Genomic DNA, 23,761 nt, shown 5'->3' on the forward strand with positions numbered 1-23,761 from the left:
GGCCTTGTTGGTAGTTCGTATTCGTTTAGCGAACTGGGAGCACACGAACACGCAACAGACAGAGAAGAGCCACACAGCACAGAGTGAGCAATCGGGATGCGTAGCTCTTCTCCGTCTCTGGTGCATGTTTTTACGCTCCCAGTTCGCTGAAAGAGTTTAACAACACTCAAACATCGATATAACGAACCCAGATATAATGAAAAGTCAGTTATAACGAAGTAAACCAAGAAAAGTTGGAATAGGTATAGTGCTAAAAATAGACCTTTATAATGGATTTTTTGATATAGCAAATCTATTTTCATGTAAGATGAAACTTTGTTATAATAAGGTTTGGATGTATTAACATCTCGTGTACTTTCTTGGTCTTGCCTTCGATTTCTGCCAGTATTCACTAACATTGTGTTAAACAAAGACATGAGCTTTCAAAATCCTCTCCAATCATTTGTAGCGAGAATCTTGTTCCAGCAAACTTCAGGTAGTTGTATGCGAGGGCTTACTCGATCATGTCTGCATGACGTAAGCTGTCTATGCTGCAAGTGTTACTAACACTCCTTCCATGCACATAAAATACCCCACAAATTGGATGAAGGGACCACTACCATCGTAGCTCATTTGGCAAGAGCATCGAGCGCATAATTCGTACGTTGCAGGTTTGATTCCCACCAGCGGCAAGTTTCCTTTTCATTCCCTTCACATCTGTATCGCAATGGCAAGATTACACTAGAGCTATGTGAACACCAAATTTCGGGTGCGAAGTAAATTCGAAGAATGTTGAAGTGTGAGTGTAAATGGAATGGAATGTTTTAAAAATATTTCTTGTATATTTCTAAAATCTTTTTTGGATAGTTTAATGTGAAATTGCAAGGGAAAATTGGAAAGGTTTTCTAATTTCAATATTTTCAAATCTTTTTCGAGTAGTTTGAATCGGATTTTTGAGGAAAGAAAATTACAAAGGATGCCTAAGTACTTGCTTATGGTATATAGCAACATGAAAGTGTTTCTTTTCGCTAGGTTGATGAAGCGCTGGTAAGGTGGTATCCATAGTTGTCTTATCGAGAATGAGTCAATGCAGAGGCTGAATTGTATTTGTGTAGATGATTTGGTGCAACCAAAGTGTCGCCAAGAACACTTTAGAAGTGAAAGACTGAGATGCTACTTTCTCGTCCTCTCCTCCTCTTTCAACTTCCGTGGAAACCCAGGTGATATGGCAGACAAAGAGCTGCTCCCTTCAAGTTAGAAGTTCCGAATCTGCCTCATCGACATACATAAACATTTGGAATTTTGGAGGCTAAAAATATTTTGCATCCGTTTTTTCGGACTTCTTGCCCAAGTTTCTGATCCAAAGCAGAATGGAGGCACCCCCCCACCTCTGCCATATCTATCGTCCCCATGTTGGAAACGGCGTTTTCTTGAGTCAAAACATTTGCTACTGTCGCCAAACCTAAAAGGCAGCTTTGCTGCAATGCGGTTCGGATGAGGTGAAGCGTTTAAAAATCTGAAAACGTGCCATTCAGTCCGACGGCTGTATTTGTCTTGGAAAAGTTCGACCGTAGCTCAGGCTAAAAGCAGTTTTGCCGCAAAAGGCAAATGTATTGAGGTGAAGCATGCTAAAGATTTGAAGGGGTCATATTTAGTTTGACAATGACTCCATTTGTCTTTGGGAAGTTTGAATAGTAAAAATTTCAGTTTGAATATAACAAGAACTATTCATAAATCACTCAAAACTTTGAGTATTCACACACTCCTACTCAAAACAGTACAATTAACGTGCCCTGTAATTTTCTTGGCTTTATTACATGCTGGTTTTCATTGACCTTGACCATGTGAGTGACTTTAGTGTTCATGTGATCTTGTTTCACAGCTGGTATTGACTAGTACTATTTTTCGAAATTCGGCAGAGATGAAGACACACTGCAAATGTGTTCGCATATATATTAGCCTCTGTTCTTCAGTAATTTCATTTGTATTCTGTATCGGCCTTTAAAGGGGCCCTGCAACCCTTCTTCAAGTAGCCATTAAATGGATTCAGTAAAGGAGCTTCTTGCTTCATGAATTCACCGCCACAAAATTTTTTTTAGTCCATGCAGTGCGAGCTGAGTTGGATTTATCACACGCTGCAATTGTATTCGCTCTTCTCTCATCCCGACAAAAGCACTGGAAATTAAGCAGGGAGGGATGACATGGAGAAAGAAAGTACGTCATGTGCACTTCGTGACATTGAGCACTTATCTCTCTTTTATTTTTCTTTGAATGCGCAGCGTTTTCGTGTGATCGCACGCGCGTGCATGGACAAGTCGCGGCCTCCCGTGGTGGGCCTAGTAACGACCGAACGTGCCGTGCTCAAATCTGCCAATGGCGTATACAATGGCTGTGATGAGTAGTTTTTTTGAGCTTGTTCAGTCATTTGTCAAAACGAAAAGAAGCAATCTTTAGCTGACTCTGAGAAATTATTGTGAATTCCAGGCCCGGCGCTGCGCTATAGTATTTGGCTCGCGTGTTTTCAGGAGCGTCGACTACTGATTGGCAGCATTGTCTGACCGTGCTCAAAAAGTGTTGCAGGGCCACTGCCTTGGAAGGAGCTCAGAATGAAGCAAGGATGGATAATAATATATAATAATTTCGAGCACCAACTGTGGTGTGCCCAAAAGTATCGGACCAAGTAAAGCAGTGTGAATGACTCCGTAATCCAGCTTCGAGGCTCTTCCACTAGGCGGCGCCGCATGTGGGCTTTTTGTGACCTTTAAACTAGATTTGAAGATATAAATCCAACATGGATCGTGAAAAGGACGCCCGAATCTGCCGCTGTTATTCACGGTTTTTCTATTCCCACCAGGATTTAAATTCGCATTCTGGCCTGTTGTCCTTCTCTTGAAAATCCGAAAAATGTACCGGCCTTTTTTCTTTCCAGCTTGGTCATGCGTGGTGCAGTGCCAGTCGCGGGAAGGCCTGCGGGAAGGCTCTTTTTCAGTGGTTGGTTCCCAATCCCCTGGAGGCCTTTCAGCACCCGTATGACCAGGACGTGAGCTTGTCGTCGATCTGGTTTGGCACGCTGGTGCAGTTGGGCGTGTTTGTGCAGCACAAGCTGTTCTCCTCGTCCATCGTCGACGACCACTGCACCTCAACGCGACGTTCCATCACGACCAGCGCATGCTGCATGTCGATCTGCACCTCAACCACCGCGAGGGCTGCGCAGGGCAGATCGCCGAGTACCGGTTCATCGTCCCATACCTAAACATCACAAAGGTGTGTACACACTCACAGTGGTATTGCACTGCTACGCATTAGGTCGTGAATTACTCTGGCCTGTGTGTTTTATCCAGATACGGTGCTGAAATGCATGGTGAATTGGGTAGAATAGGACTTAAATATGCCGTAATTACTCGAATCTAACGCGCACCTTTTTTCCGGTTAAGCGAGTTCATAAATCGCATGCGCGTTAGAATCGAGTACGAAAAAAAAAATTATGGCCAATCTATTGCCATCGGCAAATTTAAAATGGCCGCCCCCTAGGTGCGTCGGCATGGCGCGTCGTCTATTTCTGCCTATGTGTTTATCATGTGCGGCACTTGGTACGTGTGCTGAGGAGTTCGTCATCTAGTAGTGCATTAACATCGACGGCGTGGAATGGCCGACTCCAAAAACTCGAGTGCACCACGATGCCGCTTTTAAAAGAAAAGTCATCGCGTGTGCAGAAACGGACGGAAATCGGGCCGCATCGCGGTCGTTCGGAGTTCCCGAAACGTGCGTGCGGGACCGGCGGAAACAAAAGAAGATTTTCGACAGCAAAGCTTTACGCAAAGGCTTCAGTGGACCACAGCAGGGTCGGTTTTCGCAAATTAAAGAGCTGCTCGGCGAGTATGTGCTTTAGCAGCGAGCAGCACAGCGGCCCGTGATGGCAGAACTGCTCCAAGTGCGGGCTATGCAATTAGTCTTAGAAAAAGGTCTAATGCGGAGCCAGTTTAAAGCGAGCAGGTGCTGGCTAACTAACTTTATGAAGAGGAAAGGCTTTTCCCTCCGAAGGGGAACATGCATATGCGAAAAGTTTTGCGGAGGAGTACGATGAAAAGCTTCACAGTTTTCAGAGGTTCCTCCTAAACTTGCGGCGCAACAACGACTACCTGCTTGGGCAAATCGGGAATGCCGATCAGACGCCTCTTTACTTCGACATGCCTGGCACCACAACCGTCGAGAAGAAGGGGGCGAAGCAAGTTCGCGTGCTGACATCGGTCCACGGTAAAACTACAGTGACGGGAATGCTCTGTTACACGTCAGATGGGCGCAAGCTTCGCCCGTACCTCATATTTAAATGGAAGACGCTCTTGAAAGGAGTAGTTTTTTCGAGTGGTGTGATCATGCGGGCCAGCGAGAAAAAATGGGTGCGCGTTGCAATCGATGTCTTACGTTTTTTTTTTTTTTCGCGGTGGAAATCGGGTGCGCGTTACAATCGAGGGCGCGGTAGAATCGAGTAAATACGGTACATAATGCGTACAAATGGTACAAAATATCGGAAATGAGAAAGTGAATTCGGAATAAATTTTTTGCCAGCATCACTGTATCACTTCTCCATGTTGGCAAGTTATCTTGTGTTGTTCTCTTTAAACATTTCATGTTGGCTCTGAATAAGTGCAGAATATTATAATTACTTTAAGTTTACGAATTGTGCTTGTTGAAACAGTATATTATGTGACTGAAATTTAAAGAATTAAGATACCCAAAACATTGCCCTAAGGGCACTAGCGAAGCACATGTAATGCATAATGCTACCATAAGACAGCGTGAAGTATTGCACAACAAAAAGATGCACAGATCACAATGCTGCATATGACGAAGTACAGTAAAACCTTGTTAATTCAAAGTCACTGGGACTGTGAGGAACGAATCAAGCGGGTTTTTGAAGTAACCGAACATACAAAAAATTCAATGCAATGAACATAAAATTATTCAAATTAATCAGGTTGGTTGTTTCTTGCGCCGTCTAGTTTGCGACTCCAAGGGTCATGTTTTTTAGAGATACCTGGTCAGTTTTGCAGCAAACAAGGGAGAATACCGAGCCTAACAGCTGTCATAAGAAAACGTGATCAACTAAAATACGTGCAACACAGTAGTGACACGGGCAGCATGTCGCTTGCGCGTAGGTGTGTCAGCACGCACAAATAGGAGAATGATTGCAAACATGCAATTATTCTCCTATTCATTGTAAAATGAAGAATTCAATAATGGACAGTGTGTTGAAATTCACGATGTGTTTTGGCTTGAAAACATCATTGAAACTTTCCACCGGAGTTTTCGAAGTAGGCGTTGCAGGCAAGACCTCCGCCAGCTGTGCAAGTGCGCAAATTGTTGAAGCAATCGGCACTGGGAAGTTTGCATATATCGCGGATTCTTTCAGACTGTTCTTTATTTCTTTAAATTTACAGAAAGAATGGATAAATCATGACGCGTTGACGTTGCGATCGTTGCGAAAAGCATGCGACATGCTGGTCGCACGTCACTGCTGTATTTCAGTGAAGCATGTCTTGTTTTCCACAGGCGCATACTTTAGCTGATCACTAGACAGTAATTTTATTTTTTGTGCTGGAAGTAGCGAGGCAGGGGTGCTTCATCTACCACCCATTAGCATTGCTCAAGTACATTGCCTGGTGGCTCTTGAAGGCCGTCGTTTTCGCGAATTTGTGGCGAAATCGGGATCGGGAATCGGCACACTGCACCCAAATCTTTCGAATTGACCGTACTTATGCTGACCACCGCTTCAAATTATCCGCTCAAACTTGCATTCCAAAATATGAGACCGCCGAAATACTTTGAACTAAGTGGGTTTTTGAAATAACTGAATTCGAATTAACGACCAGTTACCGAATGAAAGGTACTACTTGGTTCATGTTGGCTTTTGCAATGTGCTACCGTAAAAGCATTTCAAGTGCGCACCGTATGTGCATCGCAAAAGCCTACCAAATCTGCCAAGTGTGCAACAAATGAGCGAGCATGCTACCAGCATAAAAAGCAAGATGCTGTCCAGGCAGGTCGTTGCACTTGGCAAGCACCATTACGTTGAGGCACGGCAGCTGTGAGTGTGACACAGGGTGTCACTCAACGCACCTTGGCACCGAGGTGTGAACCGCAATGGGTGCTCTGGAAAATCTTTCAGTGACGGAGTCGAAGGCCTTTAAACGAGTCAATCCACTGGTCTTGTGCACTTAACTCATCAAAGATATCTGCAGAAATGTAAAAACGAAAAGTGTCATGTCTACCATACTTGACAAGCCACCACTTTGCTGCCTTGAATATCTACTGGCCACAAGTTGTTCTGGGAACGAGCTATATTCATAGACTACGCAATGATGCAGTAAAATCGGGACCAAGAATTTAGATTTCTACTTACAGGTTCATTTCTCTAAAACACAAAACGGAATGTTCATTGTTTAAGAGGCCCAATCGCAAGTATATTTAACAATGCCTTGTGAAGGCATTGTCATCTCCAGACTATTGCCTTAGAATTGCTGAACATTTTCCTCTTTGCGTGCGCTGGTGCTTGTTAGATAGAAAAGCGTAATGGATATGCTTAACTGTGCTTAATTTCAGGTGGGAATTTTACAAAGTAAAATTCATTTGGATGTCCCTACAATAGCTTCCCTAATAGCCCTTTTATGGCATTAATATTGCATTTATTATTTGGATGGTTGTCATGGCAGTTCTCATTGTTGTTTGGCATACATACATACATTAAAGATGACCGGAAAAGGAAGAGTGATGATTGTGTTCGGCGTGGCTTAATAGGGTCTCCAAACCTGCTTTTGGAAATACACTCAAACTTCAATATTACAATCACACCAGTCATGAAAATACTTCATTATGCCCCGCCACGGTGGTCTAGTGGCTAAGGTACTCGGCTGCTGACCCGCAGGTCACGGGATCGAATCCCGGCTGCGGCGGCTGAATTTCCGAGGGAGGCGGAAATGTTGTAGGCCCGTGTGCTCAGATTTGGGTGCACGTTAAAGAACCCCACATTGTCGGAATTTCCGGAGCCCTCCACTACGGCGTGTCTCATAATCATATGGTGGTTTTGGGACGTTAAACCCCACATATCAATCAATCAAAATATTTCATTATATCTGAAAATTTATTACAAAATTATATTTGTGGCACTGTATCAATGACACAGCCATTCTTCACTTTTTTTTATAACCAATAATTCATTATATCTGGGTTCGTTATATCGAGGTTATATACTCTTGCGGCAAGATACCTTAAAGACATTAAGGTCTTTCTTTCGTAAACAAAACAATTAGCCCTGGTTATACTGTACAAGTTGTGCTCACCAAATCTGCTCGCATATTTCTAGCCATTATTTGCGGCTGTCTTTATCAATGTAATTTAATGTCGTGTGAAATCCTATCTCTCGCAGTTTCAGTTACAGGGATTATCCAACCCTGATCTCTGCCGAACATTTGAAAAAGGCTGAGTCATCTGGAAAGATTTAGGTTCCGCGTCATATCTTTCGAAGTTCTTGAAAGCCGACATGCTACCCAGTTGGTGTGATCTAAATAGGAACGGTGCGCTATAAAAAATAAGCTGCCCACGTATCTTTAGTATTTCTGTATATTGAAGGGGAGGGGGGAGCAGGTGAGAAGAAGGAATAAGCTTTCCCACGCCGTTTTCCTGTTCTAGTATCCATGTTTCATATTACATGGCTTGGATCCTGAAAAATTCTTTTCGGTATGTGGTGCAGCGTCTTTGTATTTTCCCTTTTGCTTCAATGTGATGGAATGACAGAGTGCAGAGACAGAGTGGGTATTGTCAAAGTCGGCATTTTCCAACTTGTGTTATCCACCTTCAGAACCAGAGAGAGCATAAATGTCCACTACGTTTAGCATTAAAGCACTTATCATAATAAATGACCATAGCATATTAGTATAAGTAGCCATAGTTTTCATAGGAATACTGAGCCGAAGTTATTCGCAGGAAAGTACAGTTAGTATGTATGTATTTAGAGTGATAGTTTACTTGCACTTGGTGAGTGGTGTAATCAACTCGCTCATTGGAGGATAGGTTTGCACAGTACCAAAATAAGATAGAGCTGTAAGGTATTGAGTACGAAGTGTCTAGGATATTTAATTCACTTAACAGGCTCTCCATAGGTAATACTGACTAAAAATTATGCTTTCGTGACCTAATAGGCGAACAAATATTAAAAATTAAAACCTGGTAAGTCGTACCCAAAACAAATGTGTGAATTAAAGAAATCAATTTGCTTCATTTAGTGGGAATTGTGCTCTTAGCAGCAGCTGCTTTTCCAATCTTTCACCATTCTTTTCTGCGGTCAATCCATCGCCCTGTGCATGTGTTCTGTCGGGCATCATCTTCATATTTGACGACACGCAAAAGCTGTTGTCATTTCCTTGCTCCATTCTTGTTCTTTTTTTTTATCTCTCGCAGGGCACGCTGCGTTTTCACGAGGTAGTGTCGTTGGCTCGATGAAGAATAGTCGAAAAGGCCCCCTGCTGTTTTCAGTGTTCCCGGCCTGCAATGTGAACGGCGGTAGTGACACCGAGAGGCGCCTGTATGACCAGGAGGTTTATGTTTTATTGCGAAATATTCAGTTATATGTTAGCTATGCTATTTGTTTGATTTGTATGGTGACGTAATATTTCTTTTATTCGAATTTAGGCGCTTCTGTTTATATGTTTATTCTTACGCATTCAATGTGTGAATGAGCCTCTGTACCTTAGAAACTTTTTTTAAGTTAATCCATACTGTTTTGTGAATTTGTTATTTACCATTATGTTAATACTTTAATAAATCATATATTCGAGCGTTGAAACAGCCTCATTTTTATGAAATTGTTTATTTGCATGACAAAAGATCAGAGCTGTCTAAACATGGAAGGGACGATTCTATGTGCAATGTTAGTAATAATCGACTGATTGCATTTTAATGAAAGAAGACTATAAAAATAAAATATGTATAAAATCAAGAAGCCCTTCGTCTCTAAAATTTTGCACTTGACTAAACGTATGGGTTTCTCACCGTTAGAATGAAATGGAATATAGATGTGTTACGGACAATAGAGGTGGTATTCGCCATGAATCGCATATACCGACTCCCCCGGTGAACAACACTTTTCGCAAATGACTGTATACTCCACAATGTGTTTTTCTAATCAACTATATGTGCTAACTGGCTAGTGACCCTTAATGTTAAAAAAAAAGTTACACGCCATCGTTAAGCACTTCTTCAGACTAAATTATTAGATTACAATACATTCGTTCGATAAGTATTCGGAGTATGCTTCTACGGCTTGGTTTCCATTGGCAAGTTAATTACCAGCATAGAACAAGAATGTTCTACGCAAAAAATTGGTGAATGGTATTCTGGAGGTGCTGCGTTAGAGTGCTTTAAGCGTGCAGCGGGGGCAAACGAGCGCATCAAGTCGCGTAACACGCGAGACATGAGTGCTATCTGGCAGTTTTCTTGGAAAGAGAAGTGCATGGCGCACGCCCATCTCGGAGGCGATAAGGTGTAGAATGCAAGGCGACGGGTAGGTGCCGCCACCGTGTCGTAGTAGCAAAGCGTGAAAAATACTCGCCTTTTCATGCAAGCGCTGCATGGTCAGCGCAGCGTGATCAACGCTACGGTTATAAGAATTACTTATGTATGCCTTTTCTCGTAAAAGACGCACATACAGAATATGAACATGTGGTTATGGTGTTTTAGATATGTGCAATATTTGCTTTTTAATTATAATTGCACATGTATGAATGCTATATCTTGAGCAAGATTGGTGGGCACTGTGGATGGGGTTAGCACAAAACAGTTAAGTGTGGACAACTGGACAAAAGTACAGACAGACCAATGTTTTTGCGACAAAGGTCCCCAAGTAAGACTGGTGCTGTTCAGAGAACCCAGCACCGGTAAGAGTAGACAGATAAATGTACAGATAGACAGACCAAAGTTTTTGTGTTGAAGGTCCCCAAGAAAGGCTATTCTCTTTAAAACTTCCACTCCTGCAAGATAGCTAGATTTGGCCCACTGTACATATGCAATATATATTGACTAAAGCACTCATACCGTTTACATAGTAATTGTTTTAGGTACCCTTTCTTCCCTCTAGCCATTGGGCAAGATAGCACTTTGACTTCCACTATTACCAACACCACGTAGATAAGTGCATTTTTACCCCTACTTGAAAATGACATAATGCACAAACATACCACTTCGAACCTTTTGCCACTCTCCCAATTAATGTATATTACCATTTGTATTCATCCCAGCTGCTACGAACATTTCACTAGCTGCCATTAGAGTGTAGGTTCTTTTTTTATTTCAGTTCATTCCGCCATCTACAATATTGTTACGTGAAGGAGACTGACTCAGAGGGGTAGTCACCGATGTATTTACAGACGGTTAGGCGAGCAGCGCCAGCCACACAGATTAGCTCGTGCCAGTCTATCTGCTTCGTCTTCTTCAGCTCCATGCACTGGCACGTAGCATGACCCCCGGCGGCGGAGGCACCGTCCCGGTGCTTTAAAGGTCGTTATCTGACGCATTATTGTAGGGCTTGATCCGCGAGACGTGTACGATATCACTGGGCCGCATAGTAGATGATGATGGGCAGATGGGGCTGATCTCGTAGGTGACAGGTGTTACTTGACGCAATATACGATAGGGTCCCGTGTAATGAGACAGAAGTTTTTCGGATAGGCCCAGCCGACGCTGAGGGGACCAGAGTAAAACGAGGGTACCGGGAGCGAAATGTACGTCTCTATGTTCCGCATCGTACCGACGGCATTGGTTGGTTTGCGACGCCATCAGCCGAGCGCGAGCGAGCTGACGGGCATGATCGGCTCGCGCAATCGCGTCGCGGGCATACTCGCTGGTGGACGAGGTGTGAGCTGAGATGACTGTGTCCAGTGGTAAAGTCGGCTCTCTTCCGTACAATAAGTAGAACGGCGAAAAGCCCGCTGTGTCGTGACGGGATGAATTATACGCGAAAGTTGCGTAGGGTAAGGCAAGGTCCCAGTCTCGGTGGTCGGGCGACACGTACATAGCGAGCATATTTGTTAAAGTGCGGTTAAATCGTTCCGTAAGGCCGTTTGTTTGAGGGTGGTAAGCGGTTGTCAGTGTGTGTTGCGTCGAACAAGAACGCAGAATGTCGGCGATGACTTGGGATAAAAATGTACGGCCACGGTCTGTGAGAAGCTGTCTCGGCGCACCGTGAATCAATATAACGTCCCGTAACAAGAAGTCAGCGACGTCGGTTGCACAGCTGGTCGGTAGAGCTCGCGTAATAGCGTAGCGTGTAGCGTAGTCTGTGATAACGGCTATCCATTTGTTTCCCAATGTTGATGTGGGAAAAGGACCAAGCAGGTCTAACCCAACACGGTAAAATGGTTCCGCGGGCATGTCAATTGGTTGAAGATGGCCAGCGGGTAGCAGCGATGGTGTCTTACGACGTTGGCATAGGTCTCATGTGGCGACGTATCGGCGTACCGAACGAGCAAGGCCTGGCCAGAAAAAACGGCGCCGGACGCGCTCGTACGTGCGGGATACGCCAAGGTGTCCAGCCGTGGGAGCGTCGTGAAGTTCGGTGAGAACACAGCGGCGCAAATGCTTAGGCACAACAATGAGAAGGTCGGGCCCGTCTAGTCGGAAATTGCGACGGTATAGCACACCCTTTTGAATGACAAAGTAGCGGACGGAAGCATCATTTGTGGAGGATTCCATACGGCTGATGATGTCAAGCAGCTCTGGATCACGCTTCTGTTCTTCCCCAATATTAAGGAAGTCGGACACTGACAAGATAGAGTTCTCCGTGGGCTCGTCAGTGTCCTCAGGATCGTCGACAGGGTACCGGGAGAGGCAATCGGCATCACGGTGTAGGTGGCCAGATTTGTAGACCACCGAATAGGAAAACTCTTGCAGGCGCAAAGCCCAGCGACCAAGGCGGCCTGATGGATCTTTCAGAGAGTTCAGCCAGCAGAGTGCGTGGTGGTCGGTAACTACCGAAAATGGGCGTCCGTATAGATAAGGTCGAAATTTCGCTACCGCCCATACAAGAGCCAAGCACTCACGCTCTGTTATCGAATAGTTACGTTCAGGGGCAGATAGGAGGCGGCTGGCATATGCAATAACGCAATCATGGCCATGTTGTTTCTGAGCCAGCACTGCACCAATGCCATGCCCACTTGCATCTGTACGGATTTCCGTAGGGGCAGCAGGGTTGAAGTGTGCCAGAATCGGAGGGGTAGTGAGAAGAGCGACGAGAGTCGAGAACGCAGAAGCCTCTTCGGAGGCCCATGAAAACGGGACTTCTTTCTTGAGGAGCTGCGTAAGCGGCCTCGCTATGTGCGCAAAATTTTTCACGAAGGGTCGGAAGTAGGAGCATAGTCCGATAAAGCTGCGTACATCCTTCGCAGATCGTGGTACAGGAAAGTTTTTGACGGCGCTGATTTTTGCCGGGTCTGGTTGTACACCGTTGGCGTCTACTAAATGGCCAAGCACTGTGATTTTATGGCGTCCAAAGTGACATTTGGACGAGTTGAGCTGCAGGCCAGCGCGACGGAAGATTCCCAGGATGGCTGAGAGGCGCTCTATGTGAGTTTCAAACGTTGGTGAAAAGACGATGACGTCGTCCAAGTAGCACAAACATGTGGACCATTTGAATCCTCTGAGCAGGGAGTCCATCATTCGTTCGAAGGTGGCTGGAGCGTTACAAAGGCCGAAGGGCATGACCTTGAACTGATATAGGCCGTCGGGGGTGATGAATGCCGTCTTTTCACGGTCCATTTCATCTACCTCTATCTGCCAGTAGCCGGAACGAAGGTCTATGGAGGAAAAATAGTGGGACCCATAGAGGCAATCAAGCGCATCATCTATTCGTGGCAGAGGGTAGACGTCTTTTTTGGTAATTTTGTTTAGGTGTTGATAATCCACACAGAAACGCCATGCACCGTCTTTCTTGCGGACTAGCACTACAGGAGAAGCCCAAGGACTGCAAGATGGCTCAATGATGTCCTTGGCGAGCATTTTGTCGACCTCACTTTGGATGATGTGACGCTCGGCCGCCGACACCCGATATGGGCGCCTATGAATAGGATGCTCATTACCAGTGTTTATGCGGTGGCTCATACCGGTAGCTTTCCCCAACGGACGGCCGCTGATGTCAAATACGTCGATGTAGGACAGCAGAACCCGGTGGAGCTCATCAGTCTGCTGCGGTGTTAAGTTGGAAGCGATCATCGAAGTAATAGCGCTGTCGGAGCAAGTGGCAGACTGATGTTGAGCGTGGGGTTCAGAAGGGGCGGCCATCGCGAAAACATCTACCGCATTGTTTTCTAAGGTGCAGAGCAACGCTAAAGAGATCCCTTGCGGCAAAACTTGAGGTGTGAAGCTAAAGTTGACAACTGGGAGGCACGTAGAATTTCCTGCGACGGACAGAATGGTGTGCGGTAATGTAATGCCACGGCTTATGAGAACATCGGTGATAGGGGTGCATACCATATTATTGCATACCTTTTTTTTTTCATTTTTGGCAGTGATTACGTTCCTATGTGTGATCAGGACTCCGTAATTTTATATATTTTTGTACAATACGATGTGTTACTGTTGTATAGTTGTGTGTGCATAGGTGTACATGAAAATCACGAATATATGTATTTTTGTTTTCACTTTAACATTGCCATTCAAAAAAACTATTTTCTTTTTTCGCATGATTTTTCCTTTGATTTTTGGGATTCCCTTACATTTAGTTTGCGTACTTTTTGAAATATTTTTTATATAATTGGCAGTATGTGAAAAATAAATAAATCGCCAAACGTATAAATAGATAAATGAAATGTGCAGGCACATTCGTTTCAGCGCAGTTATGCTGCAACGCCCTTGCATTAATTGGAATCAGTGCTAGTTGAGCGCCCCGCCGCGGTGGTCTAGTGGCTAAGGTACTCGGCTGCTGACCCGCAGGTCACGGGATCGAATCCCGGCTGCGGCGGCTGCATTTCCGAAGGAGGTGGAAATGTTGTAAGCCCGTGTACTCGGATTTGGGTGCACGTTAAAGAACCCCAGGCGGTCGAAATTTCTGGAGCCCTCCACTACGGCGTCTCTCATAATCATGTGGTGGTTTTGGGACGTTAAACCCCACAAATCAAATCAATCAATCAGTGCTAGTTGAACTCGATGCTACGATTAAGAAGACTGGTATTAACAAATGATCTGTAACATTAACATGAAGGACCAGTGCTGTTGTTTCTAATGCATCGAAGTGTATCATGTGGTGCTGTGACCGTTAGGCATCAAAATTTGGGCAATATTACGTTATACTTCTGTCATTGCCATACACTTGTATAGAGATACCAGTTTTATACTGTTGCATTAGCAATAACATTGTCTTGTTATTTTTCGTTGAGACATCACTAAACACTTTGTTTCAGTTGATTTTCCCCTATACACAGATTACACCTTATATTCTCATACAACACAAGGACTCTCAGGTAATACGTGCTTTTTGTGACTGAAATAGTGTCATCCGTATGTAATGTTTTGCTTACGCTTGGTCCTTCAGATTTCTTTCTCCCACCTTTGTCTTCTTGGTCAGCGTTCCTGAGTACATATTCTGGGTATAAATTAAATATGTAGCTATGGATTATACGCACATGACTGCCACCTTTCTGACCCTCGGACCAATCAAGGGAAAAAAGCAATCCATTTGAAACTAATTAGGAAGTGTGGCCGTTCTAACATCAATCACAAACATATTCTCTGAGAAACAGAAGGTTTGTGATGATTCAAAAGTATACATTTGAGGGAGCAACGAAATAAAAGAAGAAATAATGAGATATTTTATGGGCGCTGGTGTTTGGAGGCAGAAAAGTAAAAAGGCGACGAAAATGGCAGAATGCGCCTGCATTCAATTTTGTGCACAGTTCATTACTTTAAGGATTCTGCCATTCGGCTGTTGGTCCACCCCCTTTGTGGGTAAGCACCGCACCTGCGGGGTCATGATCGTCATCATTGTTTTGTGTGTCCTGCTATCAATTAAGTTAGCTTCGACGTCTAAGAAGTATTTTGAGTAGGCTTTCTACCTGCTTAAGAAAGTGACGGAAGGCGGGGCTATCTGCAAGCCGCCGTGGGCCTCCGAAACGCCGAGGAAAGCATGAATACAGCGGAGTCGACACCGGAATGGTCTGCAGCCGTCGGGACTTTCCTGGTGGTGGCAGCCATGAACGAGATCATGCCCCCGTCAGGATCGAAGTATTGGCTAAAGCTAAGCTGCAACTCGTTCCATGCCCGCTTAAGATTTGTCACGCAGGGCACATTTTTCCTGTTTTGCATATTCTCTACCGCGGCAGTCATCGCTTTGCACTTCGTCTTCGTCATGAACCCGGCCACGTCTTCTATCTCGGGTCAACTACTTGAGCCGCATGGCTTGACGGCGTCAGCACTTAGGCGGCTTCTTCCACATCCACTCGACGTGACCTCATTGCGTGATATCCTGGAACGTCACGCACTGACATCCAAATGGTGAACTAGTGAAGAAACTTGGACATTCTATAGCCAATCTGTTAGAGACGTTTTTACCTTGCTTCACTAATAAACTAAAGTTAGAGGATGAAATTGTTATGAGAAAATGTTTCTACTAAATCATTCGGTGTCATGCAGTGTATGTCTACGATCGTTTTACATCACACTCTTTTAAGTGTTTAACTTTTATGTTGTAAAACAGCGCTCAAAATCCCCAAGAATAGTAAGAAACTGTACGTTGTCAGTGGAATGTGTTTGAAAACCGAATGTCTTATGATGGCGCGATGTTCAGAGCCTGGATATTTGCGCCTAAATATTCGACTGCCTATAATAGTCAAGGGCCCAATAGCTTCTTGTGATGTATTACATGTACTAGCAAATTATATGGAAGCTCATTTCACGCAGTCTACAAAGATAATCCTTACGGGGGATTTCAACGTCGCTGGTATAACATGGGATTCCCTTGATCATACTGCTGACACTGATAATCCAGATGAGCTGCTTGATCTTTGTTTTAACTTTAGCCTTAGACAGCTTATTTGAAAAGCTACACGTGTTACAACAAAAAGCAGTAATGTGCTTGACTTGATATTTGTGATCGATAGCATAGCAGAAGACAGGATTTCATGGGAAGTTGTCAGTGGCATATCGGACCACAAAGCGACTAAATGCTTCTTGCTGTTGGGCACACCGCGAACTAAGCATAAAGGAAGTACACGAATTTTCGACTGGGTGAATGCCAATGACGAGAGCCTTCTTGACTACCTGGATGAATCCTATTCCACCTTTAGCTCATTCTCGCAGGATGATACAGTTTCAGTAGATGAATTATGGACAACTTTTGAAAGAATCGTTCAGCACTGCTTATCAAAATATGTTCCCTCAAAGATCAAACCAGTCCGCAAGACAAACCCTTGGATAACAAGAAAAATTATACAACTAAAACAAAAGCTTGCCAGATTAAGGAAAATGACAAATAAAGTATTGTTACCAGGCTGCACGGCTAAAATAAGTGAGCATTCTCTTGCACTAAAATCTGCTGTAAAAATGGCAAAGGATGAATATATGAATGTAACCTCAAGTAAATTTATCAAAGAATCCCCTTCTTAGTTTTGGCGATACTTTAATTCGAAGCCATATCAGATCAGTAACTCAACCCCGGCTGAAGGCTACACAGTTTAATGATTACTTTGTTTCAATATATACATGTGACAACGGTAAGAACCCCGACCTCAGTTATCTTCCATGTAACACTCCCAAACTAGACGACTTAATCCTAACTGAATCGGGCATTTTTTGCCTCTTACTTGAAATAGACCCTAAAAAATCCCGTGGACCCGACAACATACCAAATGCATTTCTGATACGCTACGCAGAATGGATGTCAAAGTTCTTGCTGATCATATATAACAAAACGTTAAAAACTTGTGTAATCCCGGAGAAATGGAAAATAGCCTAGGTTATTCCTATCCACAAATCCGGTGATCTTATGAACACATCAAACTACCGACCAATCTTGCTTACTTGTACGGCCGGAAAAATTCTTGAACATCTAATACTGAAACACGTATCATTCGTAGAAAAAACAACCTAATTGTCACGAATCAGCATGGCTTTCGGAAAGGAGTGTCTACAACTACTCAACTGGTTGAAACAATCCACGACCTAGCACTTATAATGGACAAAGGTGGCCAAACGGATATAATTTTTTTAGATATATTCAAAGCATCTGACTGCGTTTCCCATCCTAAGTTGCTTCAGAAACTTGCGCATTACTTCGGAGATAACATCATCACCAAGTGTATAAAAAGTTATCTTACTGGAAGACGCCAGTATGTTCACAACAAAGACCACTCTTCGGATTACGGCTATGTGCTTTCTGCTGTTCCACAAGGTGCCCCTCTAGCTCCTATGCTTTTTTTTCTTTTTATTAACGATTTTCACATCAATTGTAACGCAACAGTGAGAATGTTTGCAGATGACTGCATAATCTATAAACAGATCACTTGCCACGAAGATCAGATGATTCTAAACAGAGCCCTTGAACATATAACACAGTGGTGTCAGACTTGGAAGATGATGCCTAACGCAGATATAACAGTTTGTATGACAGTGACAAAAAAAAAGAACGCCCATGAACTTCCACTATTATTTAGGACAGATGTTAAGGAAAGTAGAACAATATAAATATTTAGGTGTCATAATTTCGTCAGATCTCAAATGGGACAAGCAGGTAACATAAGTTGTTAACAAAGCAGTGACCGTTTTGTACTCATTGAAACGTTCGCTTAGATGTGCATCCGTAGATACTAAACGCCAAGCATACTTGTCACTCGTTCGATCAACACTGGAATGTGCAATAATATGTTGGTTTCCCTTCCATAAACATTACAGAGCAAAGTTGGAGGGTGTACAAAGAAAGGCACTTAGGTTTATCTTTAAAAAGTATCGTGAGTCACGACACTCCAACTGAACTATTAAAGCAAGCCACTTTACCCACTATACAAGATCGAGCCAGACTGCTTCGCCTTAAGTTCCTTTTCTTTCTCCTTAATGGCAGCATGAAGATCAATGCAAACAACTACCAACTCGGATACAACTTGTTCCCGAACTAAACATACCAAGCACTTAGCTGAATACAGGTTTCACAACGACATTTTCAGGTATACTTTTTTCCTGCAAGCAATTCGAGATCGGGATGGGCTAACAAACGATGCTATCAAGTGTACATCACTGAAGCTTTTATCTCCAAGATAACAGGCGATACTGGATAGTTATCATCTTCAAGCAAGATTTTTGTGTTACACAATAATAATATGTTTCACTTCTCAGTATCTTTTTTACTGCCGGGAAATTGCGCTACTCATGAATTAGGCTGTACTTGTCGGGCCTTACACTGAGTGTGTTGGATGTCATATTGTCATTTTTGTAGTGATTGTATAATTTTTTGCCTAGTGCATAGGCAATGTCTAGTCGAACCTAACTTATATTAGTGCCTACTTAAACTGTGTTCTTTTGAATATGTATCTCCATTCTAATATGCTGTTTATTACTGTCACCATTTAGTAGCCCTTGTATAGTTAATGTAGAGAACATATGCATTGTCTGATTCAACCTTACCAACGTACACGCCTACTTGAAGATACCCCCTTTCCTGCAACAGCCTCAGATGTGAGGCTAGCAGTATCTTCAAATAAATAAATAAATAAATAAATAAATAAATAAATAAATAAATAAATAAATAAATAAATTGTTTCAGCGTATTGAGATCGTATACTATGCCGTTGTTTTATTGCTGTGGCATTGACACTAAAAATCTTACAAGGTGAAGGAAGTGGCCTAGTTTTACACATGCATGAAGGTAGAAAGCTGATTGGCCTTTAAAATCTACGTGTAAGCACCGATGACGTTAGCTTCATTACCCAGCTTGACAAGGCCGCACAAACCGGAGCTTGGAGTGGATATTTGTCAACATCGTAGATGACGCCAGCGACGATGTTGCAGTAACTGCTGAGAGGTAGGAGCGGACGGTGGTCAGATTGCGCTCTGTTACGTTGCGTAGTGTGTGCAGTGCGGAAACATGGGATGTTCTACGGGGCTCCATTCTGATGTCGATGATTTCACCTGGCACCAGTTCCTCGAGCTGGGCCGAGATAGATTGCCTGTTGAGGTGATTCATGTTGCCGTTGCAGACAGTAGGAACGACAGCGATTACGTTGCCCTTGCGCCTTCGCTATACGCTCTTTCATTTGATGCCATCGATGATGAAGAGAGCCTGGGGTTACGTATCTTCGCTTTTCAGCTTGGTACAAGTTCAAAATCTTCATCAGGTGGCACCTCGTTTTCAAGTGGGTGGACAACAGTGTCCGCACTGTCATAGTAAGAGCCCACCCACTTTCTCGACGTGGCAGCCACTGGCCCTATGGGACTGAATATAGGTGTATAGGTAGCCAGCTATAGGTGTAAACCATGCTAGCAAAGAGATAACCAACTAATACCAGTCAGAAAAAATTGACGCCAAAGCAGGGGCTCGAACCCTGGACCACTAGGTTAAAAGCCTAACGCTCTACCTACTGAGCTACCCGGGCCACGAAAAATTGTGTCGTTACACTGTGGCAAACCAAATAAAAATGAGAGAAAGCCTGTTTGCAAAAGAAGATTGGGCGTGCATGTGTCGATGCGTTTGCAGTACAAAAATTAGGCTGTGCTTCTCGGTTGCCTTGTGTGAATTGGTCATCGCTGCTTCACACGAAAGCTACGAATTGTGCAGAGGAATGTTTGAATAGCGTTTGCTGTTGCTTTTTATTGTGTTGATAATCAATGCTCGTTAATTCTTATACAGGACATGATAACAATCTTTGGGCTTACACATACAATGACCGTGCCGCACACCTCTAAGCGAGGAGGCCACGCCTCAGCAGCGCTGCATACCAAGGATGACGTCACCACGTTCGCTCAGCATCTGAAGAAGCCCTGCGATCACAGTCTCTGTTTTTGGCAAAAACATATTTGCATTCTATTTCATGAAATCTCATGTCGCTTTTCGAATTCAGCAGGAATCAAACTGCCGTTTCGCGCTCAAATATCGTTTTTTTACACACTGCAGCATCGCTTTGCCTTCAGCTCCATTGAGATTGATTGATTCACTGATCTGTGTAGTGTAACGTCCCAAAACCACCATATGATTATGAAGGATGCCGTAGTGTAGTGCTCCGGAAATTTCGACCACCTGGGGTTCTCTAACGTGCACCCAAATCTGAGTACACGGGCCTACAACGATTCCGCCTCCATCGGAAATGCACCATTGAGATTGACTTCTACGCAAATACCGGTGAGTAATTGGAGATTCTATATTTACTTCACATTTTGAATCCCAGCATAATGAGCATTTCCAGTGAATCTGTATTTTTGAGTTGCCTGGGAATTCGTTTTCGAACACTTTAGTAGCCTTCTCTCATTTTTTTTTTGTGGTTCAACTTGCGTGAACCTAGGATTAGCATAGGTGTGCGCAGGCTTTCCTTTCAGGAAGGATGACGACTCGTTGCAGTGCTTCCTTCCCTGTTAAGTCAATGTATGGGGAACTCTTTGCGCCCCTCCCCATTCTCAGGTGACCAGAGGGGGCGGCCTCCCCCTACCCCAATCACACCCACGCCTATGAGCATTACGTCTGTTTTTTTTCTTTGTGCAATATTAATAATAATAAAGTATCTGGGGTTTCACGACCGCAAACTGCGATATGATTCTGAGAGACGCCGTAGAGGACACCTCGGGAAATTTTTACCATCTGGTGTTAATTTTGGTGCTTTGACATAAAACAGTACACGGCTTCGACCATTTCGCCTCCACCGAAGTGTGCCAAAAAGCAGTTTGTAATAGTTTGGCTTCTGTCTACCTTGTCTCGGAAGTTTGCACTAAAGCATAACTACAGCAAACACTTTGTATTTTCGTTCTCACTTGAGAAGCGAATTAAATGAACAAATTGCGGGATATCACAAGAAGAACGGAGAAAGATGCCATGCGTGATAAACTTGATAATACGGCCAAAGAAAACAAGCCCCTATCTGAAAATATCACATCCAAGATTAGCTACAAACAAGATACGCGTGACGTAAAGAGGACGTGCCTTTTTTCTGGCCTATTATTTCTGGATTATTGTTTTCTTCTAAGTTAATTGCATTTCCATAATAATTGGAGTTCCGCGTCTCAAAAACATACGATTATTAGAAAGCGCGTAGCTCAAGTCTCCGGCACTTTCAACCACCTGGGGTTGTCTTACGTGAACTTGAATTTAAGCACACGTGCCTCAAGCGTTTGTGCCTCCATCGATAACGTGGCCACCACGGCTGCGATTCAGTTACACGACTTGCGGGTCAGCAGTGAAGCGTCATGACCACTAGACTACCGTGGTGAGTTCAATATTCGCTTTTATTGATCTACATATAATGTGAACTTCAAAGAGAAATGCAAATAAAACTATGTGTAATGTACAATGAAGCAATAAATAGCAAAACAAAACTATATTCTTCCGGCAGCCAACTTTCGAATTCAATGTCCAGTTGTTTTCGATATCATGATGTGGTGTGTGACTAAACACATGTATTACGTGGCTTGTCTGACAAAAGAGAAACAAGCTGGGCACTTTTTTCATCTTTATCTTAAGTTCTCTCTTTAGCCGTCATCCCAATAATCAATCACTCAATCAATTATTTACCGTGCTTGGGAAGAAACATGAGGTCTTTGTGCAGGTCCAACCAAAAATAAAACAATAAAAGTAAACAATATATTAATATCTGAAAAAAAGAATGAAAAGAGGGAGAACGCAGGGACGAAAAATCTGCTAAAAATCGGAAACATAAAAGACAAGACGACAACCATGAAATGACAGAGAAAAATAAAGGAGAATATACACAACTATGTAGTAGGCTTGCTGAAAAACAAAGAAGGGAAGAATATGTATATTGAAAAAAAAAAAACAATTTCAAAACAGTGCAAAGCTGAGATAAAAACAACGGCAGTAGACTATGAAAAACATCCATAGCATGAAAGGTTACATTATATAGACTTTGTATTCTGTGAAGGGAAGTGTGTTGAAGGATTAAGAAGGTACATGGAATGGCCGATTCTTTATTAACGCGAGAGCGTTATGGAGCTCGTGTCGCAGAAATTCCGCCGGCTGTCTCGGTCCTGTTGTTTGTCAGCGAAAAACTGTCCATGAGTGAAAAAGCTCGTTATAGAGATCACCGCGGGAGGCCGCTACCTGTCCACTTGTGCGCGCGCGATCACACTGATAGAGCCGCGCATTCGAAAAAAAAAAAAAATGCTTAAGGTCACGAGGCATGGGTGACATAGTTTTTTGTTGAGCTGCCATCCCTCCCATGATTAGCTTCCAGAATGCAAATGCAGCATGCGACAAGAATTTGTAACTCCACTCGCGCTGGACGGATTCCTAAAATTTTTGTGGCGTTGATTTCGTGAGCCAATAAGCTCTTCTACTAAACTCATCCCATGATTACAAGTGTTTCAGGGCCTCTTAAATGCATTTTGTTCGACAGGTTTCATGACGAATACGAGCCCATTCGGCGATCTTTAGGCACCTTTGGAAGCCTCAAACTACGTCGAAAAACGCCGGGATAGTGCAGCCATCGCCGCTAAAGCAAACAGTACTTTCAAACAGCTCTTAAAATAGACAACTATGTCCATCTAGAGGAAAACATATCATACCTTTTCAAAGGCATTGATCAAGCAAACATCCAACCCTAGATAATATGCTGCTATCTGTGAGGCATTGTGAGACTCTTTATGGCCTCCGATATGGCTAGCGAGCGACGTGTAACGTGGAGGCCATGCGACTCTTGCGTTTGATCAAAAACATCTATGTACCATTCAAGCACGCGTGTTTGTAAATCTACTGTGCGCGTGTGTTTGCGTGCGTGTGTATGTAATATATTGATATGTGTGGGGGGTTTACGTAGCAAACTCGCCATATGATTATAAAAGACGCCGTATTGGAGGGCTCCGGAAATTTCCACCACCTGGGTTCTTTAACGTGCACCCAAATCTGAGCACACGGGCCGACAATTTTTCCGCCTCCATCGGAAATTCAGCCGCCGCGGCCGGGATTCGATCCCGCGTTCTTCGGGTCAGCAGCCGAGTACCTTAGCCACTATACCAACGCGGTGGGGCGTGTGTGTGTAACAAAACTTATTACTAAGTATACACTTAGAGTTTGAGGAGTGCACTAGGGGCCGGATTTCGCTATCGCATTCAACTCTTAAAAGTGAAGCTTAAGGGTGCCCCAATTTTTTTCTTAACTTAAGCGAATCTGCATATTTACACAAGTCTCGAAGTACGGTCTCTGGCCAGAAAACTGGCAAACTATTTCAGGGGACAAAAAAACCTTATTAAAAGAAGACAAACTATCAAAACCTCAACTGCAACCAACAAAATAGAACTAGTGGAGCTTTCCAATGTAATCAATAGGCGTAAAATAGCCGACATCAGGAAGTATAACAAGGAAAGAATTAAGCAGGCTGTAAAAAGCGGCCGAAGACTAAAACCTCCGAAGGCACACTTGTGGGCAGGTAAAAATCAGATGTATGCATTGACAAACAAAAAAGGCAATGTCATATCCAATATGGACAGGATAGACGGGGTGGCGGAAAAATTCTACAGGGAGCTTTACAAAAGCAAAAAAAAAAAACAAAACAAAACAGGATGATATCTTAGGAAACATTAATAGTTCAGAGGT

General features: G+C 43.5%; 1 long non-coding RNA gene and 1 other non-coding gene across 2 annotated transcripts; one reads left to right on the forward strand and one right to left on the reverse strand.

Annotated features, from left to right (window-relative positions):
- The first annotated feature begins 2,717 nt into the window (after positions 1-2,717).
- Positions 2,718-8,818, forward strand: LOC142775105 (uncharacterized). Its single transcript, XR_012886661.1, has 2 exons — positions 2,718-3,243; positions 8,434-8,818. It is a non-coding gene; the product is annotated as an uncharacterized LOC142775105 (long non-coding RNA).
- A 10,710-nt stretch (positions 8,819-19,528) lies between these two features.
- TRNAK-UUU (transfer RNA lysine (anticodon UUU)) lies at positions 19,529-19,601 on the reverse strand. Its single transcript has one exon. It is a non-coding gene; the product is annotated as a tRNA-Lys (tRNA).
- Positions 19,602-23,761: the final 4,160 nt, after the last annotated feature.

This window comes from Rhipicephalus microplus, chromosome X (assembly GCF_043290135.1).
Source record: "Rhipicephalus microplus isolate Deutch F79 chromosome X, USDA_Rmic, whole genome shotgun sequence".
Taxonomy (NCBI): domain Eukaryota; kingdom Metazoa; phylum Arthropoda; class Arachnida; order Ixodida; family Ixodidae; genus Rhipicephalus; species Rhipicephalus microplus.